Source organism: Triticum urartu, chromosome 1A, assembly GCF_056163025.1.
Source record: "Triticum urartu cultivar PI428250 chromosome 1A, HENAU_Tu73, whole genome shotgun sequence".
In the NCBI taxonomy this organism is placed as follows: Eukaryota; Viridiplantae; Streptophyta; class Magnoliopsida; order Poales; family Poaceae; genus Triticum; species Triticum urartu.
Genome location: NC_141873.1, coordinates 55537577 through 55564544, shown reverse-complemented (window position 1 = coordinate 55564544; position 26968 = coordinate 55537577). Strand labels below are relative to the sequence as shown.

At 44.8% G+C, this 26968-nt stretch overlaps 1 long non-coding RNA gene and 2 pseudogenes across 4 annotated transcripts; all 3 read left to right on the top strand.

The window, feature by feature from the left end:
• Positions 1 to 231: 231 nt before the first annotated feature.
• LOC125546435 (uncharacterized) lies at positions 232 to 4032 on the top strand. Of its 4 annotated transcripts, XR_015618398.1 has the most exons (6): positions 235 to 593; positions 877 to 1005; positions 1531 to 1617; positions 1687 to 2310; positions 3284 to 3402; positions 3610 to 4032. It is a non-coding gene; the product is annotated as an uncharacterized LOC125546435 (long non-coding RNA). The 4 variants fall into 4 exon arrangements; XR_015618400.1 differs by having other exon boundaries at positions 232 to 593; positions 775 to 1005; positions 1531 to 2310; XR_015618388.1 differs by having other exon boundaries at positions 1531 to 1820.
• A 10480-nt stretch (positions 4033 to 14512) lies between these two features.
• LOC147989963 (meiotic drive suppressor JIEYAO-like) lies at positions 14513 to 26203 on the top strand (annotated as a pseudogene).
• On the top strand, positions 16477 to 16615 carry LOC125533307 (small nucleolar RNA Z247; annotated as a pseudogene).
• Positions 26204 to 26968: the final 765 nt, after the last annotated feature.

Below are 26968 nucleotides of genomic sequence, written 5' to 3'. Positions count from 1 at the left end.
TGAGTTATCCTGTAATTTATGGATCAGTATTTTCCATAAAGCTCCCCTTTGGACTATGGATTTATTCTGCTCCAGCTGTGTTGCATTAGTTTTCCAACAAAAAAGTTCTAAGATTTATCATATGTTTTCATGCTGATATTTTTTAAGTTGTCGATAGTCATACTTCATATGCTTTGATGAGGAATTCATTTAGCAAATGATCATTTCATGTTGAAGTCGATATCCTCTGCAACTTCAAAGTATATTTGCATATGAATTATTTGATGTCACTATATGATCCTTTAGGTCCTTATCTGATTTATTTACATACCCTCCTCCTTTAGGGCTTGTTCGGTTAATCCTCTCCCCAAGAGGATTGGAGGGGATTGGCAAGGATTGGCTTGTATTTTGACTTACAAGAGGTTTAAATCCCCTTCAAACCCCTTCAATCCACTCGGATTCGCACCCAACCGAACAAGGCCTTAGGTGAATTGGAAGATGTTTTGACATGTTAAAATGGTGCATCCTGTGCTAGTTGACTGGTCAATCTTTTCATTTGTTGGGAGCTGAAAGTTGTATTTCCAAATTAACAGAGGGTGAACCGTGGTTCTCAGGTATGATGCAAAGCATTCCATGTTGTGTTTACTAATATCAGATGCTCATTCACGTATGATTTTATTGATTATTGAAGAATAAACAGGTTATATAGTGTTTGCTTGGACTGTAAATTTTCTCTCTTATCATTTGGGAATTTTAGCAATTGTTTCTTATTGATCCGTCTTTTCTTCCCGGTAGGTGATATCAGAATTATCGAGTCCTGCCAATCACATGAGATCACTGATCTTATTTTGGTGCATGGTTAGCCTGATGGTTTGATTGTCTGTCATCTATCATTAGGTACAACTGCATACTTTGGTTTACTCAATGTGGTAAATGCCCATGTCTGTTTTATTCACGATGAGCAGATGCAGTATACAACATGAGACAACATTCTTGGCGGCAGCTCGTGGTCCCATTTTTTCGCAGGTAACACGACATGATGGTGTTCTACGGCCCATTTGGCATACTTTTTGTCTTCACTTTCTTGGACGGTTATTCATTAGTCCAATGCTTGACATCAATGTGGATTCATTTAGGTGTAGATGTTGTAGGTTGCAGATACTAAATTTAGTCTAGGTGTAGATGTTGCAGGTTGCAGATACTAAATTTAGGATTCATTTAGTATCCAATGCTTTCATTTTCACACCGGTACTGAATTATTCTATACTAAATTTAGGATTTATTTTTCAGTTACACCATGTATTTGTTTTTTCACTTCCTGCCGGTGCTGAACTCTTTTGCTTGGCCATGAGAAGGGCAGTGGGTGAAAATGTTGGCTTAGAAATTTAGAACATCATTGAAGTGGTCAGGGGTCTGGTCGTGTTAAGTAAACACTGTACAGAGTCAGTCTGGCACTCCTGTACATCAAGAATTAGCTGAACCTTTCAGCAGTAGCACATTTATGTATATGAATTTGTGTTCGCATATGTTGATCCTCTTTTAATATTGTAGGACCTGCCAAATTTAGTTGCAAGTAAAGATGCAGATTTTTCATATGTTGATGCTGTTTTTTGTTGCTTGGCACATGTAACAACACAGGTTGGTAGCTTCATCATGCTTTTTCTGAGATTTTTTTCTATCAATTGCTAAACTTATGAAGGAATCCAGTTATATGCTCAGCTCTCAATTGGAAGATAAGATTTTGTATCGAACACACTTAGAGCAATGTCTGATGGCAAGTTTGTTATCAAGAAATTATTAAAGGCTTACCCCAACAACTGGAGATTGTTGGTCCCTCTGCGGTATGCTCTATACAAACACATGCTTTACCTATGTTGGTATCACCTCGGTTGCTATTGAACAACCAATCTTTCAGACTTACCATGCTCGTAGGATTTTCGATTGCGTGACATCAATGAGTATGCTGAGTGGTATGGCACTATGGCCATGCTCATAGGGCACTGAAACTTCAGGTGTTCTTGAGTACTATACCCTACAGACTTGTTAATATACCAGCCATTGGTTACACAAATTTTGAAGTTACTCAGTTCTAAAGTTCCAGTTTACTGAGATGTTTCATCAATTTCTTTGTACATTACCTTTGGAGCTTGGATTAGATTCCTGTGTAGCCTATGATGTCTTCTAGTCCTCTTGTGTCATTATGTTTGTTTGTTGTGAACTCATAAGAGGTTGTATATGGTTTGACGGAGGTTCTTCGAGATGAAATAAGAGATGTGCGGCTTGTTGCCAACCCCCGCATCTATTCAGCTCCCTCTTGTTGCTCTAATTAAGGTGAAAATTAATAAAAGTTCTTAGTCTTCCCAGATCAAAGCAACAAGCATTTAGACTCAATAGCCCTCACTTGTGAACCATCTGTTTTTGTTTTTGTAATACCATTTTTATTCTATCCAAAAAGAGGTTGTTATTCATGTTATTATTATTTATTAACCTGCATTCGATGGTTATGCAGTAAGACAGTAACATGCTTCTGTGAGCAAACGTTGATGTTTAGATCATGTACAACAGTGCATGTAAATATCATTTCTTTTATTTAGAATTCCACACACCCAATTCATATGAGAGTATCTTGAGAAGATCAGTTCTGCCACTGCTGCTGTTGTAGAATGAATTGGATGAGCTCTTCCTTTAGTTGCTGCTACTTTTAGCCCTTATTTCCTTGAGAACATCTTCAAAGTATAGATAAGAAAATTACGTGGCTATAGAAGGATATATGTCATTCAATAAAACACCAAAGAAAAATAACTTTGAAATCTATATATTTTATTGACTGTGCACCTATTCCATCTACTAAATAACTTCTGTGAGGTAATCCTGATCAGAAGTTTTATACAACTTCTCTTCTTTGAAGCTTCTTTTCATTCCCGTGCTCTCCTCTTTTATATGAATTATGTAGGCGGACCTGTTAGGCCGTAATATTACCATGTGCTAAGATTTTGTTCCTCTGTGTTGGATTTGGTTACAAAATCAAGGGATAGAAAATATGAATATTCGTGTGCTGCCCACCAATGGAACATTTTGTTTTTTTACTGTGACTATTCTGTATTTTGTTTGCTTCGTCCAACAACGGCGCTGACTGGACAAGAGGTAGGTTTTCCCTTTGTGTTTAGATTCTTATGTCTTTCCAGATGCTCTATTTTCAACCAATTGAATGATTATATTAGCCCTGCAGTTGCAATCAATCCCCGGGAAACGAGCAACTAGAGCAATCAATAATTCGTGACAACGTCTGCTTCATGCTCTACAGGGAGTCGGATGGCTGTCCTAAACAGAGGGTCGGTGTTGCACGAGCTGAAGCTGCGAACACCTTCATATCCTGATCATCTGAAAATCTTTCTTAGTTGCTACAGTACTCTATTTCATGAGGTACTATTAATTTTATCCGAACTTTTATAAATGGTTGGTGGTTGGTTCATTTATCCATCCATTAGGTTCTCTCACATTTTTTTTTTGCTTCTGAATTTTTAAAAAAGTGTTCGTAGTATGTACGATGTCCATCTTATTGTTTCACCAAAATGTTTATTAGAACTCAAGTTGTTTTCGCTTACCGTGTTGTAATCTGGTGTTGAATAGGTTCCATATTGATTGATATTCAGCACCAATCTGCAAAGAACCAATAGGTGACACATCCTGAGTCCTTCGCCGTGGCGTGGACAAGACGCCCTGCCAGAGCAGGGTGTGGATGAGTTGGTGGCTCCGGTCACGCACACCGGCTGGTACTGCTCCGGCGAGCCACCGCTGCCGTTGCCTGTCTCAATCTCGCTTGGCATCAACTTTAGGCGAGGGTGCTGAACGCAGAGAAGGGAAGAAAAAAAACTATGGGCGCTCTTACTAGAGCTGTAATTATGCACATCCGAAAAGAAGCTAAGCTGCAGTGTGTCTGTACTGTGCTACAGACGAGATTCGTTTGTATTGCCTGTCATGCATTTCTCTTTACTTTTCACATGAAGTAGCAACATAATATGTTGATGAAAGAGCTCACCATTGTCATGTGTATGTGCTAACAAGAGGTGAACAAAGTAGTTGAATGGGCGAAGGCAACCTGGCACCGCAGAGTGACCACTCAGGTGGCGCCACCCGATGGCGCCCCAACCACTAGTGCAGCAGCTAATACGGCGTAAATGCACACTAACTTGGCAGCAAGAACAGTAAATGACACTATCCAGACAATATGCCTTTACTCTGAAGATCTGAGGAGGAGCTGCCTTGCCTTTATCCTCCACTCAAACTACTACACAAATTATAATTGTAGAAAGTTTTGAAGCGTAGCGTTGTGAATGGATCACTTGTCCAGCACCCTTCTATATATATATAGCACGCGAGATAAATGCAAAGACGCCGGGAAGTGGCGCGCCGTGTCGAGTTACACGGTGATAGCCGCCGTGGGTAGCTCCGCTCGATGGAGGCCACTAGATGCGCCGCGGACGTCGCCCTCGATCCCTTAACAACAACCTTGGTCGGCAGCTATCTGCCTTACCTACCTTACTCGCGGACCCCGTTCAGGCGTTCGACGATGATGACCAGTCCATACACGCCGCCGTCGCGGTTCGCCTCCATGGCCGAGAACATCTGCCGGACTGCCGGTACAAACCTAGGTACAGATCACCGGCCTCCTCCTCCTGGACGTCAGCGACCTCCAGGCTCCAGTGCCATGCCGAGGTCCTTGATGTACCGCACGGCGCCCCGGACGTGAAGTCGCCGCTCACCCGAGCCGCCTCCTCCGCGCTCGAGCCCAGCGGCGCTGGCAAAGACCAGACCAAGGACTCGCTAAGGGCTCGAGGCCAACCACCACGCCTGCCACGGCAATTTTGCTGCTCTGGCCGCTGCCGGCGGGCCCATGCAGATAGGTCCTCCGAGCCAGAGGACGGCCTCGTCGCTGCCATCGGGGAGGGTGAGCGTGCCATCGCGAGCGCCAACGCCACTGCCAGAGTCAACAGCGTGGCAGCAGGCGCCGCGTGGGAGGGGAAGAGTTCATGCAATCTATGAGCACGCCGTACGGGCGGAGCCCTGCAAGGACCTCCGAGCGGCGTCCAAGCCGACCGTGCCGACGTCGTCGTGTTTGTCGACCATGATGAAAACCACGTCGGAGGCCGCGGTCACGGAGGTCGGTGAATCCACAAGACTCGCTAGACGGTGACCAGGGCCTCCTCCTTGGCCGACGTGTGTATGTACGTTGTCACCGCGTACAGACGCCCAACAGCGCTGGCTGAAACTCCATGGTGCTTCTAGGAGAACGGAAGGAGGACTGTAGAAGGCAGGCCCGCGGCTGATCTCGACAGGCCGGGGTGCTGGGGATGGAGCCGCAGTGGAAGATAAGAGAGAAAGAGGGGGAGCGGAGACGGACGGCCGGCGCTCATGGGCACCAGTGATTGCCCATTGGTATCCGTCAGCCGCAGCCTGACGCAACTCACGAGCAAGACCGACACAACCACATTCATGGCCGCCGGCATGGTCTGCACGCATCTTCCTCTGTGCACCTTCCTGTGGGAGGTTCGCCCCCAGAGCGTGTCCGGACGACGGCGTGAACAACTCTGGCTAGGATCGCCGGAGCCGCGGGCGACGCCCACGCCATGTTCGACCGAAGGACGACGTTGGGAGTGTGGAGGGTTTTATAGAGACAAACAACGGTGAAACAAGATTCGACGGGATCCTTCGGGAGACTCGAGGGCTCTCCGATCATCCAGATACCAATCGAAGGCACCGTTCTAAATCAATACGTGTGACGTGTCAACGTCTCAGATCCAACTACTCGCGTGGCAATGTCTCTATTAGCCAACAAACATGGAATGAAAAATATCTTAGTACACATGATCACCGATCCATCCAAATAGGAACGGCCCAACCCGACGTAGTCAAATCAAATTTGAAAGCCATGCAATGTGATCCATGCAATCAGCAACTACAGAAACAACCTCGGCACACAAAAGACAAACAAGAAGCTAGCGCTAGAGCTACACGACGACTACACAGCAATGAAGCAATGAAGTTCAAAAAATTTGAATCAAAAATCTGAATCCACAAGGCGTTTGTACACCGCCGTGTACCAAAATAATAGCATGTGGCACATCCACAATTCACCATGGGTCACTTTCACCCAAGTGGCTCAACCTTGAAGCAAAACCCTTGCCTGGAATAGAGGCTTGGGTACTAGTCCAAGCTTTTGTAACATATACTTCCTCCGTTCCAAATTACTTGTCATGAAAGTATATAAGAATAGAAGTTGAGCTTGAGTTGCACTGATGTCTTCTGTGCAAATTCATTGTGCAGGTGCGCTGAGACGAGTATCCATTCTCCTGCAGTTAGTCGAGATGGTTATGGATTTGTGTCATTTTGCCCACCACAGATGCTGATCCTTGTCTATTAACGCTCTCAATCTCATTATCATTCTAAAATTATTGTCTAAGTAGTACTTCCTCCGTTTACAGATACTTCCCCGTCCCAAAATTCTTGTCTTAAATTCGTCTAGATACGGATGTATCTAATGTTAAAACGTGACTTGATACATCTATATTTAGACAAATCTAAGACAAGAATTTTGGGACAAAGGGAGTATAAGATAATTTCTTTTCTTTTTTTGAATTGGAGGTATATAAATACGTTGTGTCCTTTGTTCACTCATTTCAGTCCGTATGTAGTGAATATTGCAATATTCAAAACATCGATATTCTATATTTGTAAACGAAGGGAGTAGTATATATCTTTCCGAGGCTTAGCATGGGCCTGAAGGGTGCAATATATGTCAGTATTCAGCTTGAACCATAACTCTAATTCTTATGTAACCAAGCTCAACGGCAGCCTGAGCAGATGACTCTAATTGATCGCATACAACAAATTTAGACACTACCAAATGTCTGAATGTGCAAGAATTTTTATTTTCCAGGCATCCTTCATCAATTGCTTTGTTTCTTTCTTTCTTAGTTCTACAAAAAAAATGGTTTCTTTCTTCTAACGAACATGACATCTTTCTTCATTCCTTAAATCAGCTTGTTTATGTTTCTTGGCAACTCTGATGAACCCAGGTGGTAGGATTGGAACTCTTTTCTTTATGGCCTTTGTGGCGTGCTCACGAACTCGTGACTTGTGGTTCAATCACGGTAAACGGTCATAGACCATTGAGGTGCACTGGTACACTGGATCATCATATAGCATATTTAAAAGTGACAAATAAAATCGACATGGTGAAGCCGGCATGGACCGGTGCAGGCAGGGGCTCCGGCTCATTGTCGAAGGCCTCTTTCATCGTCGGTGACCTCCGGCGAGCTCACCGGCATGCTGGCCTCTATCCGCCGTGCACAACGGCCCTGCCATTCGACAGCAAGAGTGGCTATCTCGGGCTTTTGCTCTGTCGTGAGGCTAGCCCACAACGCGCTAGAGCTTGCGGTCATGGCGGAGGTGGTATGGTGAGGAGGAGCAGGAGCGAGGTGGTGTGGTGTGGATTGTGCTGGCACGCCGCTTTAATGCTAACACCGGTGAGAGGCCACCTCTGCTCTGGATCGGCATGAATGTGGCGCTAGCGCTCTGATCGATCATTAGTGGCATGAATGCACGGCAACCGCTTCATGTGGGAGAGGTTTTCGGGTGGGTTCGGAGTGTCCGGCGCGTACGTGGCAACAGTCCGAACGCCTGCAAAGCCATCCCGATTAGCCTCCATTTTGCGGAAAAACTAACGTCGGAACCAGTCCGCGGACTGATGGAGTTCCGTATTGAATGGCAAATCGCGTGAGGACTGTTCAGTCCGGACGAATGCAGTCGGTTTAAGGATCCGAGTTCGAGATGCCCTTAGTGATTTTAAAAAAGTTGCGTCCATAAGTTCGAGGACCAAATGCAAATTGAGCGTAGCTCAAATGGTTAGGCTATTTATGGTAAAACCAGTCCACCAAGGTTTATTTTTAGGCTTGACACATGTGCTCGTATTTTTCTGAATTTTTTTTGATCCGGCAATGTTCATTTAGTAGGAGGAGTACGAGATGTCCTCAAGGTATATCTCAGAAGTGCTCATAGGGATAAGATGTGTGTATGCACGTTCGTATGATGAGTGTATGTGAGCAACTCTAATTGTACAATAGTGTTATAAGAAAAGTTTAAAGACGAGACTTGTACTCCCTCCGTCCCATAATATAAGACGTTTTAAAGTTATATGTTAGATTGTAAAAAGGCGAAAATACAAAGATGAACATTGTTTCACGCGCACGGACGCGAATAGTAAATTCATAAAAATTAATGATTCTTCTTAAAAAATCTGAAATTTCACGTTACGAAACTTAGTCGACCATTCTACTTAAGTGTGAAGTTTCGTGATGTATTGATGTCCGTGGTATTCTTATAGTGAAAAAGTAGAACTGTATTTATCAAACAATATTCTTTTAATATAGCTTTGATTTTGTCATTTTTGCCCAAACTACCACAGATGTGGTTTCTTCATGAAACTTCATACGCGCGTATATCAGTTAACGAGTAAAGTCTGAAATAAACCCTGACTTTATAGAGGCTGGCGTAAATGAACCCTCACCTCTAAGTTGATACCCTAAACTTTCAGATCCCGTTCTATTCTACCCCTAGCATGTTTGGCTCGCTGGGAACATATGCAATCCCAGCCGGGTTCATCTGCTACCCTCACTGACGGTATGGGTCCACAAGTCACTTTAATCTCTCTCGTCTTATCTTCTTCTTCCTCTATCCTCTCCTCTCCCGATCCCCTTTCCCTCTCCACTGTCGATCCCTCTTTCCTCTTCTACTAGGTTGGCGGAGCGGCGCACCGGTTGGCGCCGACAGCCGAGCCGACCCCGTCTGGGCCGACGACTGGAGGTGGCGGTTGCTGGAGACCTTCGGACAGCGTGGCCATACACAATGGTGGCGGCGGGCGGCTGGGTCTTGGCGGAGCGCGACGGGGGCGGCGATAGCCGGCCTATCACACTGCACGCGCGTCTCATCACCGTTGGCAGCGAGGACTGACACAGCTCGGACATGGAGCTGGCAATCTAGCACGGGGCCGTGGTGTTGGCGTCCAATCGATGACCGTTGAGAGCGGCGACGCGCAAGCAAGCGTGGAAACGGCCGGCGACGCGTAGCCGCGCCAACTGCATGAAACAGGTGGCATCGGGCACGAAACCGAAGCATGGCTCCATGGCTGCAAACGGTGGCGCGGGCAGCGAGCAGCGCGGCGGTCAACGGCGGGACGGTCTCATGGATGCGTACGTGCATGCGTGTGCACAGACCACAGACGGACGTGAGTGCAGCCTACGGGACGTCGGGTTGGACTTGTCCAGGTGCTGTTGAGCAGCTCGTGCAGGGCCGCCGTCGGTCGCCGCTGCACATGGTTGAGCAGAGAACTTGTGAAGAGATGCATCTGACAGGTGGGCTAGGGAGAAGTCAACATAGAAACCAATCCTGGCTGGGATCGTGCCTTCCTATTACACCAAACAAAATTTTAGTCATGCAGGGTCGGGATTAACAGGGATTTATAAATACGGGGTACTAAATTCAGAGATTTAAAGGTGAAGGTCTATTTGCGTCGGCCTCTACAATCTCAGGGTTTGTTTCAGACTTCACTCACCAATTGACTATGTATATTACAAAAATAAATTCGGATTTTATTTTAATTTTCCTAGCATTTTTTCGAGTTTACTATTTTATCTACTGCTCCGTTTCATCAGCAAGTGAAAGAAAAACTGGCTCGGCAAGCTCAGTCCACACTCCGCACTCCACTACGATAGTACGATGGCAAGAGCGCCGCGACCTCGTCTTCGAGTCTGAGCCACCTATGGTGCCGCCGTGAACCACCGCCCCCGGTGCGGCCGGAGCTTCGCCGGTGGAATTCTGCGCCACGCCTCCCTCGTAGCCCGACTCGCCCGCGCGGGACTCTGGTCGGTCTCTGGCTTCAAACCCTAGCTGCTGGCTGCTGCTAGTACGAAGGCTGCGGCTTCAAACCTTTGCCATCGCCCTCTCTGGTTGGTACATCTCTGCCTCCTTCTCCGTATTTCTCTATGTAATCAGGGGCTCAGGGCCATGTTTTATGTATAGGCTATGTTCAGTTAGCCCCACCCCGCAGGGATTGAGCCCAAACCCCGTGGGTTTCGCCCCGGCCGGGGTCGAATCCCGGTCTGGCTTATAACAGCCTTCGGTTAGACCCGGTCTGGATTAAGCCCCTGCCAAATCCCTTCTAAACCCCGTGGAAACTGCCGGGAAATGACCCACGCGTCCCACCTCGTGGAAGAAAACCCCGTCTCTCTCGCAAAACGGTACGCTCTCTCTCGCCCCGACCGGCGACGCCGATGGCGACGACGCCGGAGAGCGGAGAAGGAGGGATAGCAGCAGCGCTACTGGAGGAGACCGCGGCGGCGCCGTACCTCCTCCCCCCCCCCCCCCCCCCCCCCCTCTCCCTCTCTCCTGTCCGGCGCGAGCTCGGCGGCGACGGGAAGCAGCTGCGGCGGAAGCTGTGGCGACTGGAGCAACCCATCACCGGCATCACTCTCCCACGACGGTGGGCTAGTAATCCCTTCCTCCTCTTCTTGACCCCCTTCTCATTCCCTTTATTCCTAGGGTTCATAGATTCTTGATTTGAGAAAATTGGTGAGCTCTTCCTCTGTTTCGTGCGCCTCAATTTTTATTTTTCTTCATGCTCCGGTCCTCAATTTCTTGGATTCTTCTTGCTCCGGTTCGCAGTTTCTTGGTCATATCCAGCAACCAATATCATTAGACAATAGGCCTTTTTGGTGAAGTTCCAGAGCTCGATAACAAGACTTTTCAAATCTAAAAAATGTTATGTATACCCTATATTTTTGCCATGTGATTCAGAGTATCAATGATTGTGCCCAGATTGCACTATTATTCTCGCTTTGCATTGCTTAGCTAGTTGTTCAAAAATTCATTTTTCTTCTTAGCATTGACCAAGAGAAATGAAAGATAAAAAGAACAATTTCTAAGCTAACAAGGAGAGAAAATAGGTTACCGTTGCATTCTTTCAACTTCCAGTTACTTTCTTTCATCTAAGTTACTGCACATCAACGGTTCTTTCTATTATGTGAGAAGTCCATGACATGCTTATTTACCTTGTTTACTTGTACTGATGTCTAAATTATTCATTGCAATTATACTTATGATGTACTGCTAGCAATCTTTAATGCTGTATCTATGCAGGAATGAAGAGCTCATGTATAAGTGGCCATGTTTGTGGAGGAATTCATGGCCGACATCACCAGCAATGAACGGACACGTCCTCTCCGGCCTAGCAAGTTTTGCTAGAAACCACTTTTGGACCGATAGGACAGTGATTGAGGTGCTGCGCTCTAACTTGACACCGTGGGGTCGTCTTCGACTTAAAATCTGATGAAGCCATGAGCGTTTGGTGTCGTTGTGGCGGCTGCTAGCAAGTGCGCAAGCAGATAAGTCAGCCAAGACTCTTCCGTTGATCAGTCGAATCTGGTGTGATTGATGAACTCTAAATCCAGCCTGTGTTTTTGCTTGATGAAACAACGCATATATATTGTATGATCTGATGCTATTGTTAACTGCTACTGTGATGAGCTAGATCTGACAGTTAGTTAGCTGCTACTGTGTTGAGCTAGTGTCTTATAGTTTCACTGCATTTTGTAGTGAGAAGTGTTGCTTATGGGAGGGAGTAACCGAACAGAATTTAAGACGAAGGGATGGGTGACATGAGCGGATTCACCCAATCCCTGCAGGGGTTGGTTCCTCACAGGGAAGGAAACCCCAACAACCGAACGAAGCCTTAGAGGGCTCAAATCTCCTTCTGAAGACGAGGGTTTACCGGCCTGCATTTGTTCGTGATTGGAAATTGACCTTCTTGTCAGTGAAGTGATGATTGGAAATTCTTTCCCCAAGAATGACTAACCAACAGTTTCCACTAGCTTACGCTTGCAGGCCACAATCTATTACATCGATGTCCTGTTTTGGTACTTCTTGCCATTTGCAATTTTTGAACTGCATAATGGGCGTCCGCTTTCTTTCATGAGACGACTTGTTTTGCCAACGCTCTACCATCCAATGCTCACAATTGCCCTGCACCTCATTCTGTACACATAATTTAGATATTTGATTTGATGATGTATATATATAAATTGCCCTGTACATAAATAAATTCAGAATTCATAAGGACAATTACTGTTTAATAGCTGCAAAGTTATGGCCCCTAGTGAGTAACTTTACCTTATTTTAAAACTATGAGAAAACTTAATCAGCTGGCATTCCAGTTCCCTTGTAAATTAAGCTTATTATTAGATACTTAGTGTTGGATTTGTTTTCACACTTACAGGCAATAGAGCCATGGCCAGGGGAAAGCAGCAGCAGAAGAAGACATTGGATCAGTCGAGATATCCTGAAATTAAGAAGCAGAAGCAATGTAACCCATATGTTGCTGCTAGATCTATCTCTTGCGACTGCAATTTTTGGGACACGAGGCAAAAAGATCTATATGATCAGATCTATCGTGAAAAGAAAGTTTTTTAGCACAGATTTGTGGAGTGGTCAGATATAGCTGATGCTGAAACATGTCCTTTTGACTTGTCCACTAAGTATGAGGATCTTGGTCTCAAAGGTCTGGCTAGTAACAACTCATCTTGGGTTTGTAATGAAGATGTTGTGAGACAATTTTATGGCACCCTTTACGTTGATCCTGATCGCAGGGAAATGAATTTCATGATAGGCTCGCAGCATTGTTTTGCCACCAAGGAAGATCTTGAAAAGGCCTTGCTAATTAAGCCTAGAGCTGACAGCCTTGTTTTGCACACAGGCGCCGACCCAAATGCCGAAGCGGGCATCTGTGTCCGTCTGGCCGACCCAAATGGACGAAATTGCCGTCCGTTTGGGTCGGCTTGTTGGAATTGCTCTTATCCTCTTGAGTAACAAAAACCACGTTTTTTGTTTTTTGAGCAACACATCCCCTCATGTTTCTTCCGTAACAAACACTCGCTACCCAATGCGCCGACGCTGTCACCGACGAGCAAGTGCTCCGCTGCCCGTGTCTCTCCTGTTCTCGGTCAATCGGCGACGCCCTCTAGATTGAGCAGCACCATCCTGTCGCCGCCGCCTCTGCGAGGCACATCGCCGTTGGAGCCTCTTCCGCCGTCGCTCGTCGTTCCACATTGCCGCCGCCCCATAGGAGCACCGGCGTCCATGGTTGTCGCCTCCTCGAGTTTGAGCCGTAGATGTCGGTGCCGTCGCAACAACTGTTCCAGCAACGTTATATTTATTGCATAAATTCTCTGCAACTTGACCTCCGTTGCATAAATTTTTCTGCAAGTTAAAAGAATGTCTAAATGTTTCTGCAACATGACCTCTACTGCAAAAAAAAATAATATCCGCAACTCAACCTCTGTTGCAAATGTTTCTGCAACAAGATCTTTGTTGCAAAAGTTTTCATAACAAAAATTTTGTTGCAGAAGTAGACGATGACTTTTAGCCACTAAATTAAGCCAGGTATGACGGCTCACGAGACAGATCTTTTAAAAGATCCGTCGGTCGACACGTAGCACGTTCCTTTCTTAATTGTCTAAGCACCTAAGCCAGCATTTTTTTAGGGAAACCTAAGCAAGCATTTAGCTTGGAGATGCCTTTAGCACGTCTAGCATTAATCTTTAGCAAAACCGTCTTGTTATCCACGAGGCGAGGTGTTGCACAGAGGTGAGTGGGTGAGGTGCCACGATCAAGTCCAGAATTGATCCTGAACGTACACGTGCGTGTGATCCGACGGCTCAGGAGGTGACTAATCGCTTGCTGGGATCGGGCGACCGTAGCATCCTCCTGGAGAGAAAAAAAATCGTCCTCTCGATTTCCAGCAGCTGTCGTCGCAGCTAGGTACTCCGCTCGCGATATCGATTCCCGCCGCCCCTTTCGTCGGCATCTTCTCCGCCGGCTATCAATATCAGACAAAAAAAATTATATGAGACCAGGTCTCACGGTTAGCAGGTGAGATCCGTCCTGATAGATGACACGTGACATTCACAAATCACAAAGCATCTAATTCTCCTTGATTTTAAGTGAGGGGTGGAGGATACTTTGTGATTTATGAATGCCACGTGTCATTCATCAGGATGGGTCTCGCGTGAGACCTGGTCTCATAGAATTCTTTTCCCTATCAGACGTCTCTCTCTCCTCGACCGACGCGGAACCCTAGATGCGCCGTGCCACCCCATTGCCGCAGAGGAATAGAGGAAGAGAAAATCCCCCTTTTTTTTTCCTTTTCGAACAAACGCAAAGAGTTCAGCGAATTGAGTAGTCGAAGCTCCGTCTATCAAAACAATCCATCACGATTTTTCGTCCACCCAGTCGCCATCAGTCGGTGGTGATTTGCATCAGGCCGTGATACTTCTGTTTAATCATCATTCTTCTGACAGGTTATCTGCTGCTTCTTTTGTTTAATCAGTAGTACGTACAGTACCTAGTAAGAATTTTACTGACATTGAAAACTTGTTTGCGGGCAGTGCAGTGCAGGTCAGTGTTGCGGCCTCTAGTTGGGCCAATGTCTACCTTGTCAGCCGCCCCATCGACCGTTCCAGACCAGGTACCTAAAACCTAAAAGCCAGCTCTCTTTGGTTCTCCAACCTGCATACTGCCTGCATCTGCAAGTATCTGAAACTTGAACTATTATGAAAACGGTATGCATCTTGGCATATGTTGTATGCACCGGGGAGCCTTTTGTATATGTTTGTGTGGGATGTAAGATCTGTACGCCGTCATGAGTTCAATGCTTTGTCAACATATATATCGCACTTCAAATCCTTCTATTTTTCAACAAATTTTGAATGATTTCTGTCAACTTTGGAGTCTGCTGTCACTGAATGGTAAAAGAAGCACATTTATCATATGTTTTATTAGGTACCAAAATGAACAGTCGCATTTCGCTTCCAGGAACAGTAGTGGCAAGCCATCCTGAGAATGCATTATGCACTAAAGTGATGTACATAAAGGGATCAGTTAACAAGATCCTGCATAAAAAGAAACAGGAAAAAAATCCCCACAATTTGCAGGAAAGCTAATCCGAAAGATCAAGAGAAAACGAAAGAACTCGTAGATAGTTAAGATCTTTTTGTTATTATCTTTATGCTTAGCCAATTCTTAACAGTCCTAGCATTCTAGAAGCGACCTTGTTTGGAAGATCCAATTGAGATATCAACACTATTCCGATCTATTATTGCACTGCTGCATTTGGTCAAAGGTTATTTTTCTGTTCCTTCGTTTCAAATAAACTACTGTAGCACCTAAGGCTAAGGGTAATAAACTCCTTGGAAAAAGGATACCCTACTGAGTTGCTGATTAGGTCCCAGCAGCCTCTGCTGAATTACATTCAAGCATTCTGCATTCTTTCATGTTGTCTAGCTGTAGCACACTAGAATTTTGTCAGCAGGGTGGCAAATTGGATTGGCATGGTAATTCAATCTCATGCTTCTCCCCTTTTCAGCCAATGTCACTGCAAACGGACCACGAAACTGCAGCAGTGGAAGCTCTTCATCAAGAAGATAATAGTAAAGGTACCACTGATGGAGCGCCCACGGACGAGTATGACCCGTGGGAACCTCCCCATCCTCCTCCTCACCCCTCATTAGCTGACTTGACGTGTCCTATTCAACATATGAGGCAGGTAAAGTAACTACTCCCTCCTATCTGTTAAACATGTCATGTAACGTGCCAATGTGTGCACCGCACCGCACCACCTTTACCTAGCGCATCTCTTCTGATGAGGTTGTTGTGATATAGATTAGATTGGTAATTGGGTAGTAGGATTCTCTCTTATCTCTACCTAGTTGTAACCAATTCTATCTCTTGTCTTCCAAATCTCAATCTTTGTAACAACTCATGTATGCGCTGTATCAGGGAGGTGCGCCCCTGCTATTTAACACGAACCCATCGCCTCCAACGAGGCAAGACGTTTCCGCCATCGCACATGGTAATCAGAGCCCTTCCTCTCTCAATCTAGCTAGCTATCCCGATTACATCTAGTGCATAGCCATGTCTTCATCCGGCGCCTCCCAACCTAGCCTCAACGGCCAGGTCACCGAGAAGCTCAGCCGCACGAATTACGTGCTCTGACGCACGCAGGTCACACCTCACCTGCGGGGCGCCGGTGTCTTCGGCTATGTCGACGGCACCTCGCCAGAACCGGCCAGACTCCACGTCACCAAGGACAAAGACGGCAAGGAGACTTCTGGGCCCAACCCTCTCCACCCTCTTTGGGTCAGGGAGGACCAACAAGTGCTCGGCTACCTGCTGAGTACTCTCTCCAAGGAGGTCCTGGTCGCGGTCACCGCGATCACCATGGCGCGTGAACTTTGGGTGGCATTGGCGGGCATGTTCTCGTCCCACTCCCTCAGCCGCGTCAACAACATCCGCACTGCGCTCATCAACGCGCAGAAGGGCAACCAGTCGGTCGCCGCCTACTTCACCTCCCTGCGCGGCCTTGCTGATGAACTCGCCGCCGCCGGAAAACCCATCCAGGATGACGAGTTGATCTCGTACATCCTCCATGGGCTCGACATCGACTACCAGCCGCTCGTCTCCGCCCTCGACGCCCGCGTCACGCCCGTCACCCTTGATGAGCTCTATGCCATGCTGAGTAACTTCGATCAGCGCATGGCCCAATTCCATGGCTCCGCCGGCGGCTTCAAGTCCTCGGCCAACGCTGCTTCTCGCGGTCGTGGCAATGACCCTCGATCACGTGGCTCTCCTCGCACCAAAGGGCGGCCCGGAGGCACCAGCAACGGTGGTGGCTCCTCCAACTCCCGCGGCGGTCGCTCCACCAACTCCAAACCTCGTCGCGGCGGCAGCTCCACCAGGTCTCGTCCGGATGCCCCTCGCTGTCAGATCTGTGGCAAGCTTGGGCACACGGCCAAAGACTGCTGGTACCGCTACGATGAAGACGACGACGACTCCCAAGACGAGGACAAAGTTTCTGCAGCTGCGGGCGGCTCCTACGGCATTGACACAAACTGGTATGTCGACAGTGGTGCTACCAATCACATCACAAACGAGCTCGAGAAGGTCACGATGAAGGAGAAGTACCGTGGAAAAGATCAAATCTACACTGCCAACGGTGAAGGTATGAGGATCAGTCATGTTGGTCACTCGGTTTTTAGTACCCCTCGCCGTAAAATTCATCTAAAGAAAATTTTGCATGTTCCTAGTGCCAATAAGAATCTACTTTCTGTCCATAGAATTGCCGTTGACAATCATGTCTTCCTTGAGTTTCATCCTTCCTTTTTCTTGATCAAGGACCAGGCAACGAAGAAAACACTCTATCGAGGTAGATGCGTTCGAGGACTCTACCCATTGCTTCCGGAGCATCCAAGATTCAATAAACGAGCCTATGGTGTTGCCAAACTTTCGTCAACACGGTGGCACGATCGACTAGGACATGTTGCTTTCTCTTTGGTTGAACAATTACTTAGGAAAAATAAGCTCCCGTATGTTGGTGAGCGTGATCTTGAAGCTATTTGTGATTCTTGTCAACGAGCAAAAAGTCATCGGTTACCTTACCCTATATCTACTAGTGTTTCTACCAATCCTTTGCAATTAATCTTCTCTGATGTTTGGGGTCCTGCTCCTAGTTCTGTTGGTAGACACACTTATTACGTAAGCTTCATAGATGACTACAACAAATTTTCATGGATCTATCTCCTCAAGAGAAGATCCGACGTCTTTCAAGTTTTCAAAAACTTCCAAGCTCTAGTTGAAAGAAAATTTGATCGCAAGATTATTGCAGTCCAATCGGACTGGGGAGGGGGGGGAGTACGAAAAACTAAAGTTCTTCTTCCAAACCCTTGGCATATCACATCACGTGTCATGCCCGCATGCCCATCAACAGAATGGCTCAGCTGAACGCAAGCACAGACATATAGTTGAGGTTGGCTTAGCCCTCCTTGCTGGTGCATCCATGCCCCTCAAGTTTTGGGATGAGGCTTTTCTCACTGCCGTTCATATCATCAACATGCTTCCTAGTCGTGTTATCAACAATGAAACTCCACTAGAACGTCTTCTCCATACAAAACCCGACTACAAGTCTCTTCGTGTTTTTAGATGTGCCTGTTGGCCCAATCTTCGCCCATACAACAACCGCAAGCTTATGTTTCGCTCAAAGCAATGCGTCTTCTTAGGATATAGCGCCCAACACAAAGGTGTTAAATGCCTAGATGTCTCCACAGGTCGCGTCTATATCTCCAGGGATGTCGTTTTTGATGAAACAAAGTTTCCCTTCGCTGACCTCCATCCAAATGTCGGCGCTCTGGAAATTTTACTCCTCCCTCCTAATCTCCCCGGCATTGATCAAGGGGGCCTAAACTATGATGATCAACTACTGATACATCCTCCTACTAATGGCACACTTGAGTCTTGTGATGAAACAGGAGAAACCAGGGAGAACAACGAAGAAAACGGTGAAGAAAACGGCGAAGAAATCACCTCATCCGAGCGATATCTCATGTGTCGTGAAACGGGAGGCAGATCCGCCTCGGGATCCATTTGGCAGGCGTAGCAGATCGGATCTTCCTCGGGATCCACGGGATCCACGGGCGCGTCCGCGCCAGGACTTCGTTCCCCGCCGACCGCCTCAGGGCGCGCCACGCGGTCGCCTCAAATTGGTCGAGGCGCGTCTCCAACGCCGCTCCAATCCACGCCTGACACGCGGCCCCCTGCGACGGGTCTGGGCGATGCACGATTCGGCGCCCACCCGCGGTGCTACGCACGCCGCGCCCCGGTTCGCCTAACCAGGGTGGGGCCAGGAGCAGACGCAGCCACGGCGCCCCGCGCTGGTGCTGAACCCAGCGGACGTGACCGCCTGACACGCGCGTGCTCCAAGGTCGATACGCCATCATGCAGCAATGATGAGCTGCGGGGATCTTCTGCGGCTGCTGCTGAGGATCCAACGTCGTCTCCTGCCACAGAAGATCCAAGCTCTGCAGATTCGGCTGCAGCGGTCAGTGAATCTCTCTCGGGATCGGCAACGGCAACTCCTATTCAGCCCACAGGATCTTCTGCGGCTAATCTACAGACCACCTCATCACCACGTCGCACACGGCTTCAAAAAGGGTAATACAACATGTTGATTACAAGCATATAACTAAATATGGCATGATATGTTCCACAGGCGAACCAGATGAACCAAATACACTTGAACAAGCTCTTGGTGATGAACGGTGGCAGAAGGCAATGAATGAAGAGTTTATTGCACTAAAGAAAAATAATACATGGCATTTGGTTCCTCCACAACAAGGTAAAAACTTGATCGATTGCAAGTGGGTATTTCGAATCAAAAGAAAGTCTGATGGAACCATTGATCGCTACAAAGCTAGACTAGTTGCAAAAGGCTTCAAGCAACGGTATGGTATAGACTATGAAGACACGTTTAGTCCAGTTGTAAAAGCTGCAACTATTCATCTTGTCCTGTCTATTGCTGTTTCCAGGGGCTGGAGTCTCAGACAACTTGGCGTACATAACGCGTTTCTCCATGATGTTCTGGAAGAGGAAGTGTACATGAAGCAACCTCCTGGGTATGAAAGTAAAAGCAACCCCTCTCATGTGTGCAAACTTGACAAGGCACTATATGGTCTAAAGCAAGCTCCACGGGCTTGGTATTCTCGTCTTTGTCACAAAATGCAAACTCTTGGCTTTATTCCTTCAAAGTCTGACACCTCATTGTTTATTTACAACAAGTCCAACACATGCATATTTGTCCTCATATATGTTGATGATATCATTGTGACAAGTTCATCTGATGAAGCGATCACAGGACTGTTGAAAGACTTGGGGGCCGACTTTGCTCTAAAGGATCTTGGAGACTTGCATTATTTCCTTGGAATTGAGGTGAAGAAACACAAGGATGGACTTCATCTCTCTCAGAAAAAATATGCCACTGACCTAGTAAAGAAGGCTGGTCTGCAAGGTTGTAAACCTACACCCACTCCATTATCCAGCTCGGAAAAACTATCTCTTATGGAAGGTACACCCTTGAGCCAAGAAGACAGCACAAAATACAGAAGTTTGGTAGGAGCACTTCAATATCTCACTCTAATCAGACCTGATATTTCTTTTGCTGTCAATAAAGTCTGTCAGTTCCTTCATGCACCCACTACTGTTCATTTGACTGCTGCAAAACGTATAGTAAGATATGTCAAGAATACTTTGAGTGTTGGTCTCAGTTTCAGCAGATCATCTTCTACCCTTGTCAGTGCCTTTTCTGACTCTGATTGGGCAGGATGCTTGGATGATAGGCGTTCAACTGGTGGTTTTGCAATATTTTTTGGGCCTAACTTGATCTCCTGGTGTGCTAGAAAACAAGCAACAGTTTCTAGGTCAAGTACAGAGGCAGAATACAAGGCACTAGCAAATGCCACAGCTGAAATCATTTGGGTGCAGTCCATGCTTAAGGAACTTGGTGTGAAAAGTAAGCAAGCTCTCTGTCTATGGTGTGACAATCTTGGTGCTACCTATCTGTCTGCCAATCCTGTGTTTCATGCAAGAACGAAACATATTGAGATAGATTTTCATTTTGTCCGAGAAAGGGTTGCTCAAAAACAGCTTGATATTCGGTTCATACACTCCAGAGATCAGATTGCAGATGGATTCACAAAGCCATTGCCAACAAGGAGCTTTGAAGCTTTCAAGTATAATCTCAACTTGATGAAGTTGTGATTAAGGGAGGGTGTTAAACATGTCATGTAACGTGCCAATGTGTGCACCGCACCGCACCACCTTTACCTAGCGCATCTCTTCTGATGAGGTTGTTGTGATATAGATTAGATTGGTAGTTGGGTAGTAGGATTCTCTCTTATCTCTACCTAGTTGTAACCAATTCTATCTCTTGTCTTCCAAGTCTGAATCTTTGTAACAACTCATGTATGTGCTGTATCAGGGAGGTGCGCCCCTGCTATTTAACACGAACCCGTCGCCTCCAACGAGGCAAGACGTTTCCGCCATCGCACACTATCCATATTACTAAAGTTGTACTATGTGAGTGTCAATTAATATGGATCGGGGGGAGTAGCACAATTGATATGTATCCCACTTCGTCCCTCTTCTTATTACACTTATTTTTGTGGTGGTTCTTGACTGACAATTCCTTTTTTACAGTACATGCTTCAACTGCAGCGTTTCCTTGCTGATGCCAGAGCTACCAATATAATCGCCCCAGACCGCACTCCCAAGGTATTTTTTAATACTTGTTCATTTTCTATGAGTGACTATTGATTGGCATATAACTAATATTCTTGCCTTTTTCCTGCAAATGTTTTTTCATGCTATCTTGTATGTTGTAACATTGTAAAAAAGTATGTTTTTCATCCCTCAACTATTATCTGATTGTAATTTTCAACCCTAAAGTCTAAACCGCCTCGACGTTGCTCCCTCAACTATCAATAGTGTGCGGTTTTCATCATTAAAGTGGTTCTGTCCAATCCAAAGCAGTTCTCAATGGCGTGGTGCCTACCTGTTGGCCACATCACCCACCAGTTTCCGCCATGCTATCAGTTCCCTTAAAAACAATTCATAAAATTGGTAATAATTTCAATAGATTTTTTAAGAACTCAGAAAACAGGAAATGTTCTAGAGAAAAAAGTTCCGAAAATCACATCTGTTTTTGTATTAAAGAACTTGTAAAAATGTAAAATGCAGGAAACTCAACTTTATGGAAACAAAAATACGAGGGAGACATCTATTTTCTCTTACAATTTTTTTTGTTTGTCTTAATTTAGTTTTTTATGTTCAAACGTTGAAATAAACATATGGAATATCATGGAGAAAATTTGTGACATGCTAGACATGTGGGTGCAAGTGCAATGTGAGCTACATATTTAGGTGCCATGTAATTCGAAATTGTTGTCGAAACCATTATGAGAGATGAATGTTGCATGGTATTGAACTTTTCATAGTGGAGGGTTCAACTTTGGGTAGTTTAGAAGTTTAGTTCTGAAAGCTACATATGTAATAGTCGAGGGATGAAAACTTGCACATTTTCCTAATCTCAATGGCATCAAATGCCTTTGTAGAATTATTTTGCTGTTATGCTTTGTTAGTTGGATAACTGAACTGATTGCCTTTTATTTTGTTTGTACATGGATTGGTCCATCTAGGAAACGCTCATAAAATATTATGGCATATACGATCGTTTGTCGCCAGTCCTCCAAAAGGATAGTGTTCCACTCTTCCTCCGCATCTTCGAGAAGTACAGGGAGTGCTTTGTTTCTGGTTTTGTCATCCTTCCACAAACCCTTGACTTAATTATTCTAGAGAATGCCCTGCGTTGTGCTAATCTTGTTTTGGAGGGGAAGTCACCTAAGCTCTGCGGAGTACGTGCCAACCCCAACTACATGACCAGCTTTGGGTACTTCCCCCTCCACCAAGCTGCAGAGTCATTCTCCGTCGAAATGGTTGAGTTACTGTTCCGGTATGGTGCATCGGCCAATCAGCGCACCTCGGGTAATAAAATCATCGAGGGCCTCCTCCCACTCCATGTTGCCATTGAGAACACTTGCCAGCATAAGTATCTGGAGGACAACCTATTAGTTGACGAGAACTACAGGAAGGGGAATTTTGGGTACATCTACAAGCTCATACATCTGCTTTGCCTGCCTGAGATGGTTCGTGTTAAATCCCTCCTCACATACTTTGGTTACATGATAGCAATAAAGAAGTTCAGCTCATCCCAGTTATTTAAATCCACCATTCTTAACAGTGTTTAAGAACTGACAATCTGTGATTTTGTATAGTTCAATTTGTGAGATGGACAGTTTACCTTTTTAAAACATCTGATGTATTTATGTCCATAATACAGGAGGCACCGTTTTTCTTTAATCAATGGGAAATGAGTCTAAGTTTCTCTGCAATTATAAGTTTTAAGTTGATTTTGTTTGCTGATAGAGTTTGATGTCAATGTTATGTATACTATAAGCACTTGAAGTGAAAGCTGTTCTGTGTTGGTGACTTATGCAGAAGATCTTCTTGGACACCACTAGATTGCTTGCAGCTCACACTGATAATGTAGTCGATGAGCTCTGGAAGTACATGGAGCATGGGAAGATTGTCCCTGCAGCTATTCTTCTCCTTGCAGCTCAAAGGCGATTTCGTAAGCTCAATGGTTTTGATATGATCAAGAACCGTATTGATGATTCTATATTCTCCCTGATAAAGGAGGGGTGTGGATTGCAAATTGGTAAAAATACCAAGGCAGCAAAGCAGCGGAAGGAGAAGGAAGTACGTTTCTATAATGCGTTGTTCCTTGTTAGGATAATTCTGAAGGCTGGTGAAGCTCTTGATGCATATATTCAAACTCATTCAGAGGTACCACCTTTTCATTTGATGCATACATTTGTTTTTTCTTGTTTTACCGAATCTTAATATTCTAGTATGTTATGGTTTGGCTTTTGAACCTTAAAGTATTGATCGTAGTGAGAAAATATTATATAACAGTTCCCTTGCCGACCATAACGAAAAGAACAGAGTTTTTTCTTTTTGACTTGCAAGGCAGGTGATCTGCCGAACAGAGTATCTGACTGTTTTTTCTTCTTGTTTTACCAAATCGTCATTGTCATAGACATCTTTTTTTCTTGGATTTTTTTTAATTAATTTTTCTTGGATTTTCTCTTCTATGACATCTTTATAATCAATATCTCCTGAAAATGTGCATTATCAGTATTTCCCTAAGTAATAGTACTAAATCGGTTATTCGGGGGAAGCCATAGAGACAACTAGTTCCATATTGTAGTTGGGTACTATTTACTGATTGAAAAAGGTTGTTGTTACTATAATTTATTTATTTATTTTGAGATGCTTGATTTCTTGACAATACCAATCTTACCAAACGTTGGTGTCACCAAAACTCAACCATGGCCAAAACGCAGCAATTATCAACTTGCATAAGTTGATAGACTGATAAACTAATACAAGATAGTAGCAAGCATGGCATCACAACCCAATTAGTAAAAGCCATTCTGATGATCATCCCACTCCCCAACTCACTGGAGGGCTCCTCAACCCATTACTCTCTTCACCACCATGAGCATGATATGAATAATCATCTTCAAAGTCACGATCACCCACATCTTCACCACGCACAGAGATATTTTGATCCAACTCAACTACTTTTCATGGGCATCCATGTCTAAACATCGACATCCCCATGAGCTCAAACCCTGAAGATTTCTTGACAATACCAATCTTACCAAATGTTGGTGTCACCAAAACTCAAGCATGGCCAAAACGCAGCAATTATCAACTTGCATAAGTTGATAGATTGATAAACTAATACAAGATAGTAGCAAGCATGGCATCACAACCCAATTAGTAAAAGCCATTCTGATGATCATCCCACTCCCCAACTCATTGGAGGGCTCCTCAACCCATTACTCTCTTCACCACCATGAGCATGATATGAATGATCATCTTCAAAGTCACGATCACCCACATCTTCACCACGCACAGAGATATTTTGATCCAACTCAACTACTTTTCATGGGCATCCATGTCTAAACATCGACATCCCCATGAGCTCAAACCCTGAAGATTTAATAAGATTACGGATACAGGTGTACTGGCATCTATCTGTAAGCACATTTGAGATCTGTAGTGGTAGACTGGTAATCTAGTGTTTAAGTCTTTGGCACTCCTGGCCATTTGGGTTTATGGAACAGGTTAGAACATAGCACATGAGTTGAGTAGGATTGGACACTTATCAAGTAAATCAAAACAAGTCAAACCTAATTACCTTTGTTACTGGGTTTATAGAATAATATGCAGGCATCTCATCACGAGGTCCATGGAAAAGTTTCAGCAGTTCTCAAAAGTTATGATGTTGGTCCTCTCGGAAAAGATATTTGCATTGAAGACCTTCAATGGTTCGATTTTTTCATGCCTTGTGCTTCTATGGTTGCTATATCTTGTATCTGTAGACGATTACTTAACAATATTTTGATTCTTTATTTCATATGCTCTTGAAGCTTCCCCTATGACTGTGGAGGGCCGGATGGTGTGTTACATGAACACGGTACGTCTGTGTTTCACAGCCACATGAACATGGTACATCTGTGTTTCACAGCCTGGTATGTTAAAGTTACTTCACAAATTTCGCAAAATTGGCTGTAATAATTCTGTCATGGGAAACAGGGGGCACAGATTTGACCAAGGCAGCCATTGGATCACCTACTCCTCAAGCCAAGGAAAAAATGTAAGGATATTTGAACTTGAGTTCCTCTCGATTTTTCTGTCTCTTATTTTGCTGGATGCTGATTATCATTTTTTTATGAATTTTGTGTTTTCTGTTTTAATTTCTTTCTGATGTTTACATGCTGAGACTGACAAAATTGTGTTAATATTCATTTGGATGATGAGAGTCACATTCAAGTCTTCAGGCTACATTTTCACGGATAATCCCATATTTTAGTGGTGTGTGTACAAATTCAAGAGTCCTTTGATGGCTAGAGATGAAACTCCTGTTTTAGTTTTTATCAAGAGAACTGATGTTGTGCAAATGATCTTGTATTGTTGTAGTAAAAGTGTATGCATAGGACACACATGCCATTTTTGTTCCTTTTTGTACTCTGAATTACCAACAAAAAAAGAAGAAGAGGGAAATCTGGTCTATGGGAGTTTAGGATCTTGGGCTTGTAGTTTGTACAGTCTGCACCTGCTGTTAAGCACACGATTTTTGCAGACTAAATGGTAAATGAAAGTGCTTAACCTAGATTGTTTTTTATTTGATTGTTCGTGGCTGATGACATAGTAATCCATATGCAGCCTGTTTTGAACCTCAAGTGGGCCTGTACATGTTGTTTGATCACGTTAAAATATGAATGCTCTGTGTGCGTTGTTGACGGTGATATCTTGATTATGTACGTGTTAAACAGGCCACGACGAAGAAACCACGGGTTAGGCACTTGTATGCAAGAGATCAGTTTTTCCCGGTATGAAGATCAGTGTTAACAGCTCGGTTTATTTCGAAGATCTTTCCGCCCTACACACCGAAAAAAGACTTGCCACTGTATACTTGTGATGGGAGCTCGGAGAAGTTGAGAGCTGAAAGGCACTCTCATATACTTCTTGGCACGTTGGAGAGAAATTACCCGAGAGTGGCTTACTGGCAAGTAAGCCGACGCCCGCAAGTAAGTATCAGTCGAGAAGGTTGTTTGGCACTGCTGCGTCGACTGCCCTGAAGATGCTGAAGCGCGTATGATGAAGACCAGAGCTGGAAGGTATGATATCTTACTAGTCCAAGCTTTTGTAACATATATAGGAATAGAAGTTGAGTTTGAGCCGCACTGATGTCTTCTGTGCAAATTCACTGTGCAGGTGCGCTAAGACGAGCATCCATTCTCCTGCAGTTAGTCGAGATGGTTATCGATTTGTGTCGTTTTGTCCACCACAGATGCTGATCCTTGTCTATTAACGCTCTCAATCTCATTATCATTCTAAAATCGTTGTCTAAGTAGTACTTCCTCCGTTCACAGATATAAGATAATTTATCTTCTTTTGATTTGGAGGTATATAGATACGCTGTGTCTTTTGTTTACTCGTTTCAGTCCGTATGTAGTGAATATTGCAATATTCAAAACATCTTATTTGTGAACGAAGGGAGTAGTATATATCTTTCTGAGGCTTGACATGGGCCTGAAGGGTGCAACATATGTCAGTATTCAGCTTGAACCATGACTCTAATTCTTATGTAACCAAGCTCAACGGCAGCCTGAGCAGATGACTCTAATTGATTGCATACAACAAATTTAGACACTACCAAATGTCTGAATGTGCAAGAATTTTTATTTTCCAGGCATCCTTCATCAATTGCTTTGTTTCTTTCTTTCTTAGTTCTACAAAAAAAATGGTTTCTTTCTTCTAACGAACATGACATCTTTCTTCATTCCTTAAATCAGCTTGTTTATGTTTCTTGGCAATTCTGATGAACCCAGGTGGTAGGATTGGAACTCTTTTCTTTATGGCC